The sequence below is a fragment of the Macaca fascicularis genome, chromosome 2 (genome assembly GCF_037993035.2).
Source record: "Macaca fascicularis isolate 582-1 chromosome 2, T2T-MFA8v1.1".
Lineage (NCBI taxonomy): Eukaryota > Metazoa > Chordata > Mammalia > Primates > Cercopithecidae > Macaca > Macaca fascicularis.
Window position 1 is genome coordinate 13,511,296 of NC_088376.1, and position 21,691 is coordinate 13,532,986.

The 21,691-nt window shown below is 35.9% G+C and overlaps 2 long non-coding RNA genes across 3 annotated transcripts in view; one reads left to right on the forward strand and one right to left on the reverse strand.

The window, feature by feature from the left end:
- The window catches only part of LOC123571921 (uncharacterized), a 508,559-nt gene that overhangs the window by 467,785 nt on the left and 19,083 nt on the right, over positions 1 to 21,691 (forward strand). The gene's annotated exons all lie outside the window — the stretch shown is intronic.
- Positions 1 to 21,691, reverse strand: part of LOC123571920 (uncharacterized) — a 112,789-nt gene that overhangs the window by 74,174 nt on the left and 16,924 nt on the right. The window contains exon 2 of one of the 2 annotated variants that reach the window (XR_012430601.1): positions 2,162 to 2,353. The exons of the other annotated variant lie outside the window; for it this stretch is intronic. This is a non-coding gene — a long non-coding RNA (uncharacterized lncRNA). The remainder of the gene's footprint in view (positions 1 to 2,161; positions 2,354 to 21,691) is intronic. 2 annotated transcript variants of the gene reach the window in all.

Consider the following 21,691-nt stretch of genomic DNA (forward strand, 5'->3'; position numbering starts at 1 on the left):
TTTTTCTGCAGTTTTAACCAGGCAATCTCCCTCACTGACATCATCGCAGAGACAGTGTGTAATGAGTACCAGCAAGGATTTTGTTACTCTGTCAGAAAGTATGAAAGATATTTTTTATTAAAATGTAGCATCATTATGGCTTATAGGCTGTGGTGTAATGTCAATTGAAGGTCAGGTATACTTTATGAGAAGAAAATGGCTTTTAAATAACTATTCTCTTTGTGTAAAACTATTTAAAACAAGAAAATTAAATAGTCTTTGTTAAGTGAATCTATGAAATGTGATTAAAGCTAAGATCATATTAGAGGAGGCACTCTTACCTTTGGCCTTGCATGGAAATAAATCATTGTTCTGAATGAGTCGGAGCTTGTGCCATGAAAAAGTAAAGGTCTGGAAAGTATACTTTTGTTTCCTAAACTTTAAATTAATCAAGAGAATTTAGAACAATGTTCTTCAAACTAATGTGATGAAGGTAGTTTTTGTTCATATTATCATTCCTTTGTTTTGTTTTGTCCCCAATCCACCATGGACTGATATTTTAGTAAAATAAAATATAATTAATTATTAGAAAAATTAAATAAAAATAAAGATAAATAAAATGCAAACCCCAGTCAGTTTTATTACTAGATTAAACGAACATTAATTACTTTGCCACCAAAGTTTCCAACTGTTATTCTTAATTTCTGCGTGAATCTCCTTGTGTACTGGTAAGAAATAATTCACATCATTGAAAAAGTATCAAAGTTATGATTTTAAGAATAGGTAACTTTATTCCAGCTGGCCTAACATCACTGTTTCAAGGGAACAGTTTGACAACCACTGTCAAGTATTAAATATATGATGCATCCATACACAATCCCAAAACAATTCTCTTTAAAATGTACTTAGTTTTGTAATGATTGCTTTTGGTTTAAGTTTGGTTTTTGTATTTCATTGCAAATATATTTTAAGATACCATTTTTGTTTTATTTTTAAAATTCAGTTCTGTCGGCTGGGTGCGGTGGCTCACACTTGTGACCCCAGCACTTTGGGAGGCCGAGGCATGTAGATCACCTGAGGTCAGGAGTTCGAGACCAGTCTGGCCAATATGGTAAAACCTCATCTCTACTAAAAATGGAAAAATCAGCCAGGCGTGGTAGCATGCGTCTGTAATCCCAGCTACTCAGGAGGTTGAGGCAGGAGAATTGCTTGAACCTGGGAGGCAGAGGCTGCAGTGACCCAAGATGATGCCACTGCACTCCAGCTTGGGTGACAGAGGAAGACTCTGTCTCAAAACAAAATAAATAAAAGAAAAGAAATTAGTTCTATCAATTTTTAGTGATTTTACAGATTTTACTTTTGCTTTAAAAAAAGTTCAGATGCCTAACAGGTCTTTGTGTCTGTGGTTCTTAAAGTCAGGAATTAGCCTGGAAAGTTGCTTATATTATGTGACCGAGAAGGAGTAATTTTTTCTGGCCTCAATAAGCTGTTGAATATGAAAAAATAAATTAATGGAATCGTGGATGGATGGAAGAATGTATGGTTGAGTGGATAGTTGCTTACATGTTGTGTCTAGATGCTCTAACTTCTCTGCAGAATAAGTTGCTCCTCATTCCTTGCCCTTGCAATCTTTAAATTTGAGAACCAGGAACAAAGACAGAAAATTTTCCTTGTATGACCGAGAATTCTCTATAGCCTACCTAGTATTGACACCAAATGCTGATCGCGCTCAAGGTTAGAAAGAGAATTACAAGGACTTCACAACTTATAATCATCACAACAGGACAATACACATTTCCCTCAGCACACTGAGACATTACCTATTTTCTGCCATAACTAATAAAAAATTAACTGTGTTAAATTATCATCGTTTTTAGTTCTGAAAAATGTCAGACAGTTTTTATAAACTAGATGTAACTGAAATAGATGAGTATGCACTATAGTACTGTGAATAATTTTCTGTGAGGAACATTTGCAGTGTTGCATTTCCAGAATAAAGACACTGAGCGAAGGTTATACAATGACAAAGAATATGTGTTGCATTGCTTGAGCAAATCATTCCAGTCCTTCTGATCACATTAAATCCTGTGCATACACATCAGCACATCAATACTGAAAAGCCACTGAAAAGTGGAACTTTCAAAACAGATGAATGGCGTTAGTACAATGGAAGCCAACTTACTTTCTGGCTCTTGTTCAAATGACAAAAGAGCTTTCTGCCCGTGTATGTGCTTGGAAACGGACTCAGACAAGTAGCAGCAGCTCCAGGGCTTCAGATAATTTCTGTGTTTCAGTTCTTTTCACTCCATCCCTCTCAAGCAGTGTTTTGTCTCAGGGGGTTGTTGTTTAAATTCAAGCTCTATCATTGTGACTGCTGCACTAGGAGAAAAGTCAGAAGAATGGAAAATTTTGAAGGACTGTCTCTGGCAAGAATCTAGAATGGTAGTGTAATCTATTTTGTATTTTAGTTTTGTAAGATACCAGTAAAATGTCCTTCTCTGCAAAGAAAAGGCCTTCTTTTCCTCTAAGCCTGTTGGAATTCCTTTACAAGACTTCTTGAGCCAGAATGCATGCCTCCAGGAGATATACAACATTATGCTGCAGATGAATAGTAGCAAGGGAAGGCCATATATAAAGTACAGGATAAACACAGCATATTTTTCTATGTCTTAGGGGCATGAATTTTATCCCATTATAAGTAAATGTAAATGCTATTTCATGTGAAAACAAATGCAGACACATTAAGAAGGAGAATGAGAATTGCATATGCATTAAAATAAACAAGCTAGGATTTTAACTTCCACCTCACATAAGCTACTTACACATCTAGCTTTTTCCCTAGGACTATTGGGATGTGGCTTCATTTTCCACTACTAGTAGGAGTATGTATTGAAAATATCTGAGTATTCCTGATAGAGAAAGGACAACTTCAGTGCTACTAAGATGAACGTGATTAAGGTAAAGGGAACTATCTCCTTACAAACAAGGATTTGGAAATTTTAGTTCCTGAATAAGCTTTATTTTTAGCTTTACTTTTAGCATAGTACTTTTTTTTTTTTTTTTTTTTTGAGATGGAGTCTCAAGTCTGTTGCCTAGGTTGGTAGTGCAATGGTATGGTCTTGGCTCACTGCAAACTCTCCCTCCCAGGTTCAAGCTATTCTCCTGCCTTATCCTCTCGAGTAGCTAAGATTACAGGCACATGCCACCACATCCAGCTAATTTTTGCATTTTTAGTAGAGACAGGGTTTCTCCATGTTGGCCACGCTGGTCTCGAACTCCTGACCTCAGTTATCTGACCACCCCGGCTTCCCAAAGTGCTGGGATTACAGGTGTAAGCTGCCATAGCAAAATACTTTTTTAACTTCTTGCCTCATGGTTGCAACTTCATTTTACATACCACCAATAATTTTCATAAGGCCATAGTCTTAGGGCCCCACTGTTATAATCTCCTCTTACTTTATTTACTTCCTGAATACTTTATCTACAGACACAATTACCTTTGCAGTTAGGCCTTCAACATATGAACCTGCGGCAGGAGACACAGGAGACACAATTCAACTCATAGCTTTCTGCTTCTGCATTCCGATCCAAATTCGTGTCCTTCTTGGATGCAAAATGCATTAATTCTATCCCAACAGCCTGCAAAGTTTTAGCTGATTTCAACATCAACTCTAAGTTCAAAAGGTTTAATCTAACGATCATTGAATTAGAAAAGGGTGAGCCTCAGGGATAATTATTCTTGAGGCAGAATTCCTCTCCAGCTACAAAACTGTGAAACCAGACAAGTTGTACGCTTCCAAAATACAGTGGTAGGACAGGTCTAGGAAAGACATTCCTAGTCCAAAAGGGAGAAATTAAAAGAAAAAAAGGAGTAGTGGGTCACAAGCAAGTCCAAAACCAATAAAGGCAAATTTTAGATCTTAGACTCAAGAATAATCCTCTCTGTTTTGATATTCTGCTTTCCAGGACCATGGGTGACAACACCAACCACAGAGCTTTTTGGGGACAAGCTTATTACCCATTCAGCTCTCTGAAAGGGCCGTAGCCACATGGCTCTTTGCAAGGATACTCTGCCCCTGAGGCACTAAGTATAGTAGTTCTGGCTTGCTGAATTCAGAGAGGCAGCCCCACCCTTTGAGGAAGAAACAGCCTTGCCTCCTGGGGTGAGAATGAAAGCCCTGATGATCTCCAAATTGCTTTCTGGGTCATTCTTCCCTCTCCTTGAAGAATAGTTCAGGCTTAAAGCCAAACCGTTCTATGTCCCAGTCCTGTAGAATCCAAAAAGTATGGCAGTCTTCCTTCATTCCAATCTATTTTCTCTGTTCTCTTTATTTTAGAGTGGTAACATATTTACTGGTATAATCCCATCTATATTCCTGGCTTCAGCTGAGATGGCTGATTAATTCATTAATCATATCCATTATCTCCATCAAATGATTTTTCCAGCCACACCCTTGTTTTTTTCTTCAGAATAAACTTTCTCACTTTTTGGAATATGGATAGGCTGGTAATTTTCCAAATTTCCAACTTCGGGCTTCTTTTCGAGTAATATTTTTTTTTCAGCTCATCACTCACATTTTACTCTAAGTAGTCAGGAAAAATAACGACACTCATCAACACTTTATTTGGAATTTCCAATTTCATTGCTCACAAGTTGTACTTTCCATGAAATATTAGAACACAGTTAAGCCAAATTCTTTACTGCTTTATAACAAGGATCACCTTTACTTCAGCTTCCAATAACATGTTTTTTATTTTCATCTGGGACCTCACTGGAATTACTCTTAACATTCTTATTTCCAGTATATGCCTCAAAACTCTTCTAGCTTCTACCTATTACCCAGTTCTAAAACCATTTTCACATTTCTAAGTATTTGTTACAGCAGCAAACCAGTCCCCAGTCAGCTTAGACTGCCATAAGAAAATATCATAGACTAAGTGACTAAAACAACAAATATTTATTTTTTCACAGTTCTACAAGACAGAAGTTGAAGATCAAAGTGACGGTCAATCAATTTCCTATTGTGGGATCTCTTCCGGCTTGTAGTTGGCTACCTTCTTGCTGTATTTTCAGAGAAAGAGACAGGTGTTCTTATGAGGCCACAGTCCTATTGACGGAAGGCCCCACTTGTATTAGCTCATTGAAATGTAATTGCTTCTTAAAGACCCTGTCTTTAGATAGAGTCACATTGGAGATTAAGGCTTCAACACAAGGTTTTTGGAGGAACACAAATGAGTCCACAGCATCTAGTAATGGCTCCTTTGCCCAAGGACCCTTAGTCATATTAAACAATGAGGACAAGAAATACGAAATTTACCACTGAAGGACTAAGGAAAAAAAACCCTCCCCTGGGATATAAAGTGTACACGGATGACTCTACAAACACCTGGTACCACGGATGTAGTAGGGGCCACATCGGGGAGAACAAGGAGAACTCATCCTTGATCCCCAGAGTGAAAAGTCTTAGAAAGAACCTACACATGACAACATCAGATGATTCTGCAGAAAACAATAAGGAGGACCAAGGTCAGAGCAAGTCAAGCCACAATGGTGATATGATATTGACCTCACAAACCACGGCCCAGTATGAAACTGCCTTCAAAATATATTAATTTAAAGAAATAAGGTAAAAAACAGCGTGCAATAAATGACCTCTTTTATAAAAATAACATTTGTAAATAAGTACATTCATGCTAAGCACAGACGTACACATACACGCAGATTCGCACAGGTGATAAAAATGCAGTCAGGCTCTGAGTAACAATGACAGGCTGAATATACAATGGTAGTCCCATAAGATTATGGTGGAATTGAAAAAATCTATTTCCTAGTGACAGTTGTAGCTTTCATAATGTTGTAGCACAAGGCATTACTCACATGTTTGTGGTGATGCTGGTGTAACAAACCTACAGTCCTGTCAGTCAAATTAAAGGATAGCACATACAATCATGCACAGTACATAATATGTGATAACGATAATAAATGACTGAGCTACTGATTTAGGTATTTACTACACTATGCCTTTATTGTTATGTTGGAGTATATTTCTTTTACTTATAAAATACAAGTTAAATGTAAAACAGTCTCAGGCAGATCCTAAAGAAGGTATTCCAGAAGAAGGCATTGTTATCGTAGGAGATGATGGCTCCATATATGTTACTGCTCCTGAAGACCTCTCAGTGGGACAACATGTGGAGGTGGAAGACAGTGATATTGATGATAGTGACCCAGTATATGCATAGGATAATCTGCGTGTTTCTGTCTTAATTTTTAACGCAGTAAAAAAATAAAATAAAATAGAAGAAGGCTTATAGAATAAGGATATAAAGAAAGAAAATATTTTTGTACAGCGTTGTAACATCTGTTTTAAGCTAAGTGTTATTTAAAAAGAATCAAAAATTTAAAAATGTTAACAGCTTACAAAGCAAAATAGTTACAGTAAACAAAAGTTAATTATTGAAAAAATAAAAATATTTTTATAAATTTAGTGTAGCCTAAATTTATAAAACTTTATAAATACTAATTTATAGTCTACAGTTGTACACAGTAATGTCTGAGGACTTCACATTCACTAACCAGTCACTCTGACTCATCTTGAGTCCTTCAAGCTCCATTCATAGTACTTACCTAACAGGCATACCAGTTTTTTTTCTTTCATACTATATATTTACTGTACCTTTTCTATGTTTAGGTATGTTTGAATGCACAAATGCAATTGTGTTATGATTTTCTATAGTATTCAGTATATAATATTCAGTACACAGTATTGTGTAGAGGTTTGTAGTCTAGGAGCAATAGGCTATACCATATAGCTAAGGGTGTAGTAGGTTTTACCATCCAGGTTGTGTAAATATACCCTATGATGTTCACACAACAACAAAATTGCCTAATGATGCATTTCTCAGAACACATCCTCATTAAGTAATTACCACATTTAAAAAAATAGATTGATAGGTCAGGCACAGTGCCTCCCACCTGTAATCCCAACATTTTCGGAGGCTGAGGTGGGTGGATTACCTGAGCTCAGGAATTCAAGACCATCCTAGGCAACATGGTGAAACCCCATCTCTACCAAAAATACAAAAAATTAGCCAGGCATGGTGGTGCATGCTTGTGGTCCCAGTTACTCAGGAGGCTGAAGTGGGAGGATCACTTGAGCCTGGGAGTCAGAGATTGCAGTGAGCCGAGATCATGCTACTGCCCTCCAACCTGGGTGACAAGAGTGAGACCCTGTCTCAAAAATAAATAAATAAATAAAAGATTGATTGATAAATTAAATTTCTGGAAAGATACGTCAGAAATTTCTACCTATGATTAAAGAGGAAAGAATGATTGGTGTGAAGAACAAGATCTTTATTTTCCAGACATTCATGGTCTGTTTAAATGGTCTTAGAATGCACATATATTTCTTTAAATTGTTTTAATGTTAACAGTTTAAGTCTCTTCGTTTAGAGAAACCAAGAAAGAACTTTGAAGCCCTTAAAGTACATTATGTAACATAAAGGTTCACCTGGAAACATCGCTGAGGGCGTGACAGAAGCCTCCAAGAAACACCATTTCCACCCTGGGCCCAAGGTCCCTTACATGAAAAATATGTATTATGGGTAAAACACAGGACCTAGATTGCAACCCTGGGGCTTGAGTCCTACTTCTATACTGAAAACAGTATAAATGTGTACATTTTAAAGCATGGAACATTAATTTTCTCATTTGTGAAAGAAATCTGTATCTGCCTTACAACACTCTGAATTGAAATGATAAAGTACATGAGAAAACATTTTTTAAATTATAAAACAATACATAGTATCACTTTAAATGAGTGAAACTACATTGTAACAGGGCCTTATAATACTTTAGTAATTAAATTTATCTTCCTGGCAATATTTGAGATGAAACTTCTTTATATTCAGTTTTCCTCTGTAATAAATGACAGTGTTAGGTCATCTGCGCTTTGAAAAACCTGCAAAGAAGAAATAGGAAAGAAAGAAGGAAGAAAGGAAGGACACTGAAGTTTTTCCAAAAAAAAATAAACTTTGTTCAGGCCAAAGAAAAATTACATTAGTCTCCTTGTGTCAAATATCATACAGGAAACACTGACAGACTGTTTAGCCGTGTCAGACATGTAATTACCATTCTGTACATTTTTTTCAATGAATAGATGTAAACAACATCAGATAATAATAATTTAATTAAAAATAACACCCCCCACATTGCATGAATTAACCCTAATTTTTCACAATAATATAATAAAGAAAATGTATAATTGCAGTCAAGAAAAGTGACCTGGGACTAGAATTGAGTCTCCCTTATTTGAGCTGCTTCAATTGGGGTCAGGAAAATGGAGATAAACAGACTGTACAGTATAGTACATCAGAATAGAATGGATAATTAGTCATCAAACCAGTCAGAAAAGCAGTTCGTGGTAAACAATACAATCTGCCAAAGTGAAAAAAAAAATTATTTTTCCTCAACAAAGACAAAAAGGAATAGAGTGACAAAGTTATTATTTTTCATTACATAAAGAAAACTAACTTAAATTATATTATTCCATCAGGCACTCTTTCTCATGTCCCTGTCTAACCTCATACAGAAACACTCCTTTCATTGAGGATAGCATACCTGAGGGTTCCATTATTTTCTTAATTCTTTAATTTGTTAAAAATAAAGAAAGAAGAACAGAAAAATATTTATGCTGTCTCCCTTTTCTCATTTAAAAATTATAGTTACAAAACATATCAAATGTAAAAATATGAAAAAATAAACTGACATTCATGTACCAAACATACATATTAAACATACGCCAATATTTTACCTAATTTTTTCCATTCTTATGTTTTTAAGAAAAAGAAATAACAACTTTTGATTTTCTTAACTTTCTCAATTTTTCTTTTTAAATGTTTTTTAAAATTTCAATAGTTTTAGTGGTACAAGCAGTTTTTGGTGATACAAATTAATTCTACAGTTGTGAAGTCTGGGATTTTTAGTGTACCCATCACCGGAATAGTGTAATTGAACCCCAATAGGTAGTTCTTTTATCTTTATTATCCTTTCATCTGCATTGTTTGCCTTTATTCTATTGTTCACTTTCAAACTTCTTGATTAGTGATTTAGCTCATCAAATTATTATCTTCAGCTTTTCTCCTCCAGTATATATATTTAGCAATATAGATTTCCATAAAGCATTTTATGTAATATGTTTTATGCTTACCTATTTGATGTATGTTGTTTTCATTGTGATTTTGCTCTAAACATCTTCTTACTTTCAATATAATTTTTTTCAACTTTCAAACTATTTAGAAATATAGAGATAAACTTTTAAATATCTGAGTTTTTCTTTTATTCTTTAATTTTATTTTATCTCTAATTTTAATTAAACCTACTAAAATATTTAGTTTGTATGATACTGATTTATTTATATTTATTTCCTTTTCTTCCATATACGAGTGAAGAGATATGAACAGAAAAGGCAAAGCAGTATTTTAATTTAAATTACTAATTTAAGTTAATAATTTAATTACTTCCTAGTTCCAGGAGACTCAAATTGTCACTGTGGGTCACCAGTCAGAGAAGGAGCTTATGGAGGTCAGCTGATCAATAGAGTATTAGCTCAGGAGCATCTCACAGAAGACCCAGTGGGTCTCTAAATCTATCCTGTGTTCATTTCCTCAGTTCCAGAATGCAAAATTGGAATTGACATACTCAGCAACCGGCAGAATCCCCACATTAGTTTTCTAACCTGTGAAGTGAGTACTATTATAGTGGGACAAGCTAAGTGAAAGTCACTGAACAGCTTCTCTCTGTAAAAATAGTAAAACTAAAATGAAGGAAATACCATATGTCTGAAGGGCTTGCATAAACTATTACTACTATCATGTACTTGAAGATGCTAATGTGGTGACCTATACCACATCCCCATTCAGTTGGCCCACTTGACTTGTGCAGAAAGTAGACATATGTTGGACAATGACAGTAGATTATCATAGTTAATTTGGTGATGACTCAAATTGCAGCTGCTGGTACAAATGTGGATTTGTTGCTTGAACAAATTATCACATTGCTTGGTACTTGATATGCTATTTATCCGGAAAATGCTTTTTAAAAATCTATATTTGTTTTAAAGACCATCATGGGCATGGAAAGGCCAGCAATACACTTTGACTCTGCCATCTCAGGGGTATATCAAATTTCCAGCCCTATGTCATAGTCTAGCCCACAGGAGCCTTGATTATCTTTTGCTTCTATGAGACCTAGTGAAAAAGATGTAGCAACTACTCTGGAAATGATGGTAAAAAATATTTGCCAGATGTTGGGAAATAAATACTACTAAAATTTAAGGAAACTTTTACCTCAGTGAAATTTCTAGGATACCAGGTATGTGGAGGCATGTTAAGATATCTTTTCTTAAGGTTGTTGCATTCGGCCCCTACTGACCCCAAAAGAGGCACGATATTTAGTGAACCCCCTTGGACACTACAGGCAACATATTCTTCCTTTTGTGTGCTATCCTTTATGGATAACTAATCTCATTTTGAGAAACAACTTTTAAATTGCTATTGGCCTTAGTAGAGATCAAATGCTTAACCATGGGTCAAGTTATCTTTTGAACTTAGCTGTTCATCATGAACAGGGTGTCGTGAGACTCCCAGCGCTAAAGTTGGGTGTGCACAGCAGCACTCCCTTACCAAATGGACAAGCTCAAGCAGTACCTGAAGACACAAGTAAGATACATGAGATACTATGGCCTAATGCACATAGTCCCTGCTCCTGGTAAATTACATATCCCTCCCAACCTGCACCTATGGCCTCGTGAGGAGTTCTCTATTACTGATTGACTACGAGACATACAATTTGGGCCTTGTTTACAGATGATTACGCACAGTATGCAGGCACCACCTAGAAGCAGACAGTTGTAGCAGTAGAGTCTTTTTCTGGGACAACCGTGAAGGACAGAGGAAAAGGGAAACCTACCCAGTGAGCAGAACCTCAAGAAGTATATCTGGCTGTTAATTTTGTTAAGAAGAAGAAATGGCCAGAGGTATGTGCCTATGCTGATTCACCGGCTGTGGTCAATGGTTTGACCGGAGGGCCAAAATAATTGTGAGAAACGCAATTGGAAAATTGATGACCAGGAGGTCAGAGGAAGAGGTATGCAGAAAGACCTCCATGAAGGGGTAAATAATACAAAGATATTTGTATCCTACGCCAATGCTTGCTACAGGTGACTTCAACAGAGGAGGAATTTGATGATCAAGTGAATATGATGATTTGTACTAAAGATACCACTCAGTTTTTTACCCCAGCCATTCTATCATTGCCTAATGGGTTTATGAGCAAACTAACCGTGGTGGCAAGGATGGAGGTTATGCATGGATTCAGCAGCATGGACTTTCACTTACCAAGATTTGCCTGGCTACAGTGACTGTTGAGTGTCCATTCTGCCAACAGCAGAGACCAACGTTGAGTCACTAATATGGCATCATTTCTTAGAGAAATAGCTAGCTAGTTGATGGAAAGTTGATTACATTGTGCCATTTCCATCATAAAAAGTGAAGTTCTTTTTTCTTGTTAGAATAGATATTCGATCCGAATATAGATTTTTCACGCAGTGCTTCTGCCAAAATTTGCACCCATGAGATTACAGAATGCCTAATCCATCATCATGGTATTCCACGCAGCATTGTTTCTAGTCAAAGAATTCACTTCACAACAAATGAAGTGCAGCAGTGAATCCATACTCGGAATTCACTGTTCCTATTATGTTTCCATCACCCTGAAGCAGCTGCTTCAGCTGTCTTGATATAACAGGATTGCCTTTTGAAGAGTCAATTACACAGCCAACTAGGTGGCAAGACTTCAAGGCTGGAGCTGTGTCTATCAGTATGTTGACTATCCTTTGAATCAGCATCTAATAAATTGTGCTATTTCTCCTGTAGTCAGGATTCATGGGTCCAGGAATCAAGAAGTGGATATGAGATTGCCTCCACTAGCAGATACCCCTAGAGATTGAATAGTGAAATTTGTTGATTCCTGTTTTTTAGTTCTGCTGGTCTATAAGTTTTAGGTCCAAAGAGGGAAATGCTTCCACTAGGAGACACTACAACCACTGAACTGGAAGCTGGGACTGTCATCTGGCCGCTTTGGTCTCCTTATGTCTCTAAATTAACTGCTAAAGAAGTGGATGAATGTAGTCTCTGAGGTAATTGATCCTGATTACCAAGGGGATATTGGACTGCAAAGAGTATGTCTAGAACATAGGAGCTCTCTTAGATGTCTCTTATTATTACCGTATCTTGTGATTAAAGCTAATGGAAAACTATACTATCCCAGTTTAAACAGGACAGCTAATGGCTCAGAATCTTTAGAATAAAGGTTTGGTTTGCCCCACCAGGCCAAAAACCAAGACCAGTTGAGGAGCTTTCTGCAGAAAAAGAGAATATAAAGTACATAATTACAGTAATAGTTACACGCACTATGACCATGCAATTAGTTGCAGAAATAAGGATGATAATAATTATAAGTATTTCCTTTTTATTTTGTTATAGATATGTGTATGTATGCATATAATATTTTCTTCCTTATACCCTTATCATGTAACATAAAATGTATTAAAAATAGCTAACTTTATATTACAGCATTTATTTTATAGGGTATGATAGGAGAAGAGTGAAAAATTACCTAAAAACTTTACATCTTCTTTAGAGAAAAACAAAACAAAACATGTTTTCAGCCATAAAAGGGATACTTATGTCACGTTAGGTGGAAGAACAACTTTGATATTGTCTTTATTGGGAGATTATGTATGGTTTAAGGAGATGTATATGGCTGCAAAGTTGACCAAGGATTAGGCAGTAATGGTCAGTTTATGTTTAACTTGACTGGGCTGCAGTTCTCAGTTATCCAATCAAATGCTGATCAAAATGTTCCCATGCAGACATTTTTATATTATTAAAGTCCAAAATAAATTGACTTTAAATAAGGGAGAGTACTCTAGACATTCTGGGCCTGATTCAATCAGTGGAGAGTCTTTAGGGAACAGACCTGAGGTGTCCCCCCAAAAAGAATAAAATCCCCCCATGGACAGAAGCTTCAGTTTACACCTAAGGCTACAGTCTGTCCTTCCTGGTGGCCTAAGAATCTTGATATTTCCATCTGGTCCCCACAATCACATAAGGGAATTCCTAATAATATATCTTTTAATATATATAGCCTACTGCATCTGTTTCTCTGGTTGAACTCAGACTGATATAATTGACAAAAGAAAAATAGAGATCTTTTACAGTCTTGTATCTGTCAAAGATATTAATTAAAATTTAAAACTTTCCACAAAAATATGACTATTTTCTTCAAGACTAAGTTTTATCAATTGGTTACAAAAGAAATAATGATACATTTATACACAATTGTTCAAATAATTAGAGGAGTTAGGACTATTTTCCAAATTTTTATGATGCCAGAATAGTCCCAATAGCAAAACAAGACAAACACATTGCAAGAAAAAAATTACACTTCTATAGCCTTTATAAATATAAATTCAAACATTCTACATAAAAACACAGTAATAACGAAAATGGACAATACATAAAAATTGAACTATTTATCTCAGGTAAGCAAGTTGATTTAACATTTGAAAATCAATCAGTATAATTCACTCAACTCTTGTTCAAAATAATGGTAACTGAAAATTTTCTGTGACTCATTTTATATGACACTTCTGCACTGTCAGTGTGTAGAAATTCATTTGCTAGTGTCTGCCATTGTGAACTGATGAATATTCTATTGTCCTGAAAAGATATAGATTTCACCCTTTCTACTGGAAGGGCAACGTAACACAGTGGAAAGACTATGGTTGTGGAGTCACACAGGCCTTGGCTGGCGTTATTGCTCTGTCACTAACCAGCTTTATGACGCTGCAGTCAACTCATTTCTCTTATCCAGTTATTGTTTTTTTAATAAAAGTAAAATAATAGCATTTTATAGAGAGAGAGTAAGAATGAGAGAGGATAAATGTTAATTATCAATGCTATAATTGGTTAAAACACCTAGTCTAGGGAGTATCTTCATATAGTGAAAGGAACACCTGACTTTGGCAGCACTATCCTGGTACCCAGCTCTACATAAAAGGCTCAGCCATAAAATAGGCAAGAGATGTTCTTTAGAAAGTAACTTTACTTCTCTGAGTCGTAGCACCATTATCTGTAGAATGAGATTCGTAATTGTTAACTCTACTATTCATTGAAGTATTAAGAATACAGAATGAGGACAGAAACCAAAATGTACTAATATAGGCTGGGTGCAGTGGCTCATGCCCATAATCCCATCACTTTGGGAGGTTGAGGTGAGAGGATCACTTGAGTCTAGGAGTTCAAGAGCAGCCTGGGCAACATGAAAAAAGCCAGTCTCTACTAAAAGAAAAAAAAAAAACATAAAGCAAATTCTAATTATTATTAATGTTATTATTGTTATTGTCATTTTCATATCAATATTAACAATATTGTTTTAGGTCTAACACATCATTCTGCTGGGCATGTTGTCGACTTCATTATTGATTAATTGACTGTAGACTCGTTCACATTGAACAACAACAACAAAATAATTCCATTTCCATAATTTAGTTCCATGAGGAGGAAACTGGTTTCTAGCTATCAGAAAGTGTTTCAAGTGGATGTTCAGTAAACATTTGTTCTGTGAGTGGATTTGCTAATTAATGTAAGAAGCTAGATCAACAGAGTTGTTTATGGTGCAAGTTACACTTCCAGCATCATTTCTGGCACAGTGCCTACAACACCTGGAAAGCCTGTCTTTAACTCAAGGTATGTCTCAGGACATGGGAGAAATACAACTTATTTCTACATGGAACTTACCCAATAAATGTAAATGTTTACATCCTGCTGACTCTACTGCCTAGAATATATTTCATGTACTTTATAAAATCTGGTGGAATCATGGCCGAGACATTACTCCTTACTGAACCACAACTTGCTTACAAATAAATGAGGAAATCAATGTACCAGCTCCAAAGCTATTGAAAAGTGATACAGTATAGTCATTTGAGGCCATACGCTTTGGAATCAGGAAGATGTGGATTTAAATCCTGGCTCTAACATTTGCTATATTTGTGATTTTGGGAAAGTCACAGTCCCTTAGTACTCAGTAGTCTTCGGTTGATTTATTTATGAACTGAAAACATAATTAATTTCAAAGGATTATTGCAATTATTAAGTAAGAAAATGAACATTGCACTCAGAGTAAACACTAGCATTTAGAAAATGTCCAATAAATGATATTCAGCAGCTCAGTTCATTATAATTATCATAATCTTCAAGGAATAGTAGAAAGAAGAAAAACACTGAACTTGGGCCAAGCTGTGCTGAAATCTCATCTCTGCTACTTGTGAGTTGTGTGATTTAGGGTGATTTATAATCTTTGAGGACTTTTTTTTCTTTGTCTGTAAAATGGAGCTAGTTTTACCTAATATCTACAATTTATTAGGAAAATTAAATGATATGCTAATCTAAAAAGTTGCCATTCAATGAATGTTAATTAATTTTCTCTTTAAAGATGCTAGTAGTTGGGTGCTCTAGTATTCTCTATTTTTTTCTACTGCTTTTCCCCCTCTACTGTGCTGCTACTCATTTATTCATTCACTCATCAAAAGGCACCATGAAAGAAAATCAGAGTGCAATGATGGACAAGCCAGACTTTTTATCTACAACCTTAGAATGCAAAGTTAGCTAGGAAGACAGTCACAGAAAATATAATTAAAGGTCTATGAATATTATGAACAGGAATTACAGAACGCTTTGAAAGCTTATAAATGAGAACCTAATCTAGTTTCAGTGTTCAGAGAATATATTCCAATAAAGAGTTTAGGCAGGAAGAATAAGTAGGTGTTGGCAAGAAAGGGATCCAGGATATTCCAGGCAAATGAAACACAGATGCAGAGGTCCAGCAGATGGAGGTGGCCTGGGGACTTCAAGGATAAAGAGGAAAGTCACTGTAACTGGACCATAGTGAGTAATGGGGAGAAATGGTATGTTCAGCCATTTTGGAAGTTGGCAGAGGCCAGATTAAGCACCATCATTTAAGCTTTTCTTAAGATTCTGGCCTTTATTCTGAGAGAAGTAAAAAAAAAAAAAAAAAATGAAATTGATATTTTATGAGGTCAGGATAAATTGATTAAGTATTAATTGAAATATCTGTTTTCAGAATGGAAAGTGAAGGTTTAGATAGGCTAAATACCATTCCCCAAATCACACACACCTGCATGGGTGCAATTGTGAATTGAACCAAAGTGCTGATGCTAATGGTAAAAGAAAGAGGCACAAATGTATTGCCTCATTTTTTCATGTTCCCATAATACTTGTACTGTCATCTCAGGACAGAACATAATGAGACAAGTCACTTACAGTTTTGTCTGATGCAGCAAATCATATAACTCACATACTGGGAGAGTAGGGAAATTGTAGGATGGCAGCTTCATTTATTAATGGTCTCCTTTTGAACAAAGGAAAAACAACGGTCCCCTCTTTTGAAAAGATTCTGTACTCGTCTGAAGTCCTCCAGGTAGATGGGCATGATGGAAATTTGTGCAACTGAATGAATAAATAACCAAAGATAAATGCAGACCCATAAGAATATGCAATTGTTCAATAAGGATATAATATATCATATATACACTAAGCAAGATACATTTCAGAGAACTAAGGATTTGAAGCACAAAAATTTAATTTCCAACTATACCTCTGGTACTTTCTATCTGTGTGACTATGGGCAAATTACCTGGGTTTTTAGTTTTTATCAGTGTCCTGTTAAAAATGTGCATAATTGTATATATGAAAATACATTCTTGTATATGTTTACAAAAAGTTACAGCTGGAAAGGTCCTAGGAAATAATAAACTTACTCAATCCCAATTCCCCCTGTATAAGGATAGAAAAATTAGGCCAGGAAGAGTGAAAAGATTGGCCTAGAATATGCCTACAACTTTTGACCTTGAGCTTCATCCTGTTTCCAATGTATCCCCCCCCCATTGCATAAAAATAAGATAATATGATTGTTCTGGGGGTTTTACCTACCTTATATCATTTAATCCTCACAGTAAACCAGTAATATAAGTATTGTGATTCTTATATTGTAGATAAAGAAACGGAGGATTATAATGTTTAGGAAAATTGCCCCCAATTACTTAGCTAGTCAATGCAGTTTTAATTTGAACCCAGGTCTTTATTTTAATTACTCCTTACCCCTTAGGCTCCAACACACTAGATTGCTTTGTAAAGCTCTTGCATTCAAATTGCCATTGAGGAAAACTGACTTTGGAAAATTTTCTACCTTCTTTCAGCTGGATAAGCCATTATGCCTTATCTTTTTGTACACATGTAAAAGTATTTTAGAAGAAATGTGTGACTGTTCCTTGGCCCATACTTCACTCAGTAAGTCCTAGAGCTGGTTACATGTGGAACTTACTAGAACCAAAGATTTAAGTTTGAATTAGTCGCTTCCTGCCTTTATTAAAGTATAGAACAATCTCTGTGGAATAAACTAGTAGGAGTTTGGTTTAAGCACACACTCTGAAATTTCATGGACAGTTTAGAAGTACAAAAGATAATGACTAAAATTGACACCTGGTTAGGAATTTTTGACACTTTCACTGTGTTAAACTGCCATGAGTCCCCACATATTTTGTACCATTTGGAGACTCATGATGGAATTGATGAGTTTGAAATGTCAACCAGCTAGTAGTACCTGAAGCAACCTCATCTGGCATCCTGCTAATATACCATAAAGGCATGTCGCCAAAGCAAAATTCATAAGAGTAAAAACTAAAATCAGAAGATCATCTACTACCAAACACCAGGAAAAAATTTCACCAATGCCAACAATAGAACAGGATGGAGAGGAAAAGAAATGGCAATGTAAACATACATTTGACACCAGAGATAAAACAACGTCAACCAGCTGAAAGAAGGTAGGAAGATTTTTTCCTGAGTCAAGTTTTCCTCAATGGAAATTGGCATGCAGGAGCTTTAGAAAGAAGAATTTTTAGAAGCAACACCAACAAGGGAGTGAGGGAAATAGGTTTAGATAAGGAGATGAGTTTAACTGTGATTTAGTTATCAGCTTTGGAGCTTGGATGGCTCCACAGAGATGTCCTGAACTGGGAACAGGGCTTTTGTACCCCCATACTCATCAGTCACCGTACCCTGGCTGTCTCCAGGAAGGGTGCTTATTCTTTAATGAATCAGCTCCCTCAGCTCCCTTCAGTGATGGATAAGTTATGATGAGGGACTTGGAGTTATCAGCAGTCACTATACCAAATGGAAAAATTAAGCGGGGATATTATTTGGGGGAGCTAAAAAGATATTTCTTCTCTTTTATCTCATCTTTATCAGATATAGTTAGAGAAAGTAACTCCTTGAAAACAAATGTTAAGACACTTTCAGAGAAGTTGAAGCTGTGTGTTAAATCCTTAAAGCCATAATCCCTGGGAGGTGGGGAGGGGGCGGGATTATGAGCACAGGGAGACCAGAGGATTCCTGGCAGCAATGCATGATGACTGCTGATTTATTTAAATGTACCCACTAGTTCAAAGTTTAAGCAACATCAGGATAGGAGACAGTTCTTCAAATGCCCAGAGCCTTATTGAAAGAATCCTGCTAGACACTGGGAGTTGGGCTAGAAACTAAGCAAATTAACAGCCTTCAAACTATAGACTAGAAAATGAAATAGCCGAAGTCCAAATGACCCTGGAAGTATGACCCATATGCCTACCTGCATGCTGAAAAACATGCCTGGAAATATGAATTCTCATCTTAAAAAGGGAAAAAAGTCACTATTGGTTGTACCAAAGAAGAGATTGGAACATGGAATTGGGAACTCTGACCTGGACACTGGAATAATGTATCTTAATACCATCTCCTGTAGTATGAGAAGAAAATTCTAAAAGAAAATAAGAAACCACCTTAAAATGGAATAAGTAAGTAGGTAGATAGACAGATAGATGAAATAATGAATAAAGACATTGTGAACCACAAAATAACTTTTAATCAAAAACAGGCTAAGATTAAGGAAAACAAATGGCAATATGGCCTACACAATAGAAGGAGAACCTAATGAGGCTGAGTTAAGGAATGCTTGCCATAAGATAATTACAGTATGAGAATTAAAATACATATCAGTGCATTGGAATCTTTAAGCAAACATATATAGAAAAGTTAAGCCATACATCTGTAATTCAAATCTGAGAATTTTGGGTGTGGATCAAAATTACTAAGAAATTTAAAGCATATGAATAATTGGTACAAAGTGCAGGTGGGAATCCAATGGAACAAATATGATTGAACTGATGAAAAGGGGAAACATTATAAAATGAACAAAAATTTGAAACACAGTGCAGGAAAAATTTTCAATTTTAGAATAGAACTGTTTCCAAAGGGCTTAACCCTATCGTTGTGAGCTGTATTGTGTCTTTCCAATTCAAAGTAACATAGCAAAATTCTAACCCTCAGAACCTCAGAATGTGACTATATCTGCAGTTGAGTCCTTTAAGGAGGTAATTAAAGAAAAATAAATTTATATGGGTGGATCTTATTCCAGTGTGGCTGGTGTCCTTATAAACAGAGAAAACAAGGACACAGGAGCACACAGAGGGACAGCCATGGGAAGACACGGGGAGAAAATGGCCTCCTCAAGCCAAAGAGAGAGGGCTCAGAATTATCAGCTCTATTAACTTCTTGATCTCAGACTTCTAGCCTCTCAATTTCTGAGAAAATAAATTTCTGATGTTTAAACCACCCAGTCTTTGGTACTTTGTTATGATAGCCATAGTAAACTAATACATCTACTTTGGCAAATTTAATAAAATAAAGAGAAATAAAAGCAGACATATGGAAAATTTTTTGACTAGAAAAAATTGTTTTAAAATCCCACAAATTTCCAGACAGAAATCTTTGGTTATACATGAAGGAACAAATTATAGAATAAGATTAAATAAATTAATTAAATTATGCAGCCACCACCTTTATCTAATTCTAAAATATATTCATGACCCCAAAAAGAAAATTTTGATAGTACAACCCAGACTCTCCTAGTTTAAGTAAGCTAGTCTTCTCAAACTCCTATAGTAAATAAACTTTTTTTGTTGTTGTTACTTATTATTTTGTTGTTGCTCCTATTAGTCTATTGTAGATCAATACTTTTGGAAAATACAATAAAAATATTTGGCAGTGTAAAGTTGTGATATAAGATGCTAAATGTTAACCCTGGCTTCCTGTACTTATCTCATTTTAATGGGTAACAAACTAGCCCACACTTTGAGTAGCCCTGCTTTAGGCTATCACATGAATTGTCTGCCATCAACTGAGAGTCTAACAGGACCAATTCCATCACACTTCACACCCCCATTATGTTAATCAGTACCACTAATCTAAGCCACCCAGGTCACTAACCATCATCCAGGTTATTTAGCCCTATAAGGCTTTATATATTCAATGATCTGACTACCTCTCTCATTCTTTTCCATTTTACTCAACCTCTCCGGTGTGCTCTCTGAAATTCAGAGTGTAAGAGAACAATAAACTCTTCTAAAGGTTGCAGCATACCTAAAGGTCCCTATTCTATTTTCATTTCCATCTTTCCCTTGCTGTTAACTTCCCATTTTGTTTAGGGAAGCAAATGAATCGTTAGTAGACTAAGTCAGTCATGATAGTCACCTTCATCTTTGCCAGGTACTTGATTTCCCTGCATTATTTGTAGCAGCTGTAGAGTAGAATTGCATCAACTGCAATTCTTGACATTGATGCAATTCTTGACATTGATTTAGTTCATGATGTCTTCTAAAAGACTTGAGAAATTGACTTAACTCACATAAAGGAAGAACTACTTGGAAAAGGTCACTTTCTAGCCAACCCATACCCAACTCCAGCTTCCTGGATTCAATGTTGTTTTATTATAATATTGAGATCATGCAATGAAAAGCTTAAGTGCCCCAAACCAACCTGCCAAGGATGGCAGAGAAGAATGCCAGAAAACATATTGGGTCATGAAGATACTGGCAGATGGCTGAACTTGTGTCAGTAACTATCTTTAGAGTTCGTTATACAGAGAAAACTCTAAGTGATAAAATTACCACTCTATACTCTGAACTCTATACCACTTCATTAGAAGAAAAACTTGGAGGGACTCTGTGGACAATGCTTTCCCTGCAGTTCTCTCAAATAAATAGTGTTTTCCCCCTCCAGGTATCTTGGACTTTAAACATGCAGTAAGTGTCCTGATACTACTTTTTGATCAGAGGTCTGTGATGTTTTCTGTAATGATACATATAGAAAATATTTGCAGCTATCTGACTTTGCCATTGTAGCTCCAAAACAGCAATAGACAATACATAAATGAATGGGATTAGCTGTGTTCCAATAAGACTTTATTGCAAAAAAAAAAAAAAAAAAGTGTGAGAAGGATTTAGCTCACAGTTCATAGTTTGCCAGTCCCTATTCTAAATCACTGTTTTACATTCTTCCTTGAAAACTTTATGCTTTTTGACACTTTAGTCATTCTGACAGCTAATCTGCTATTAGTTACCATTTTCTGATTATTTCCCTTTAATCTTTTGATGGCATTACAAACTAGCTCGCTAATTTGCTCTCCATTACTGGTCCTTCCACCATTTTTTATAACCACAGCAGTGCTAACATTTCAATTCCTTGACTTCCT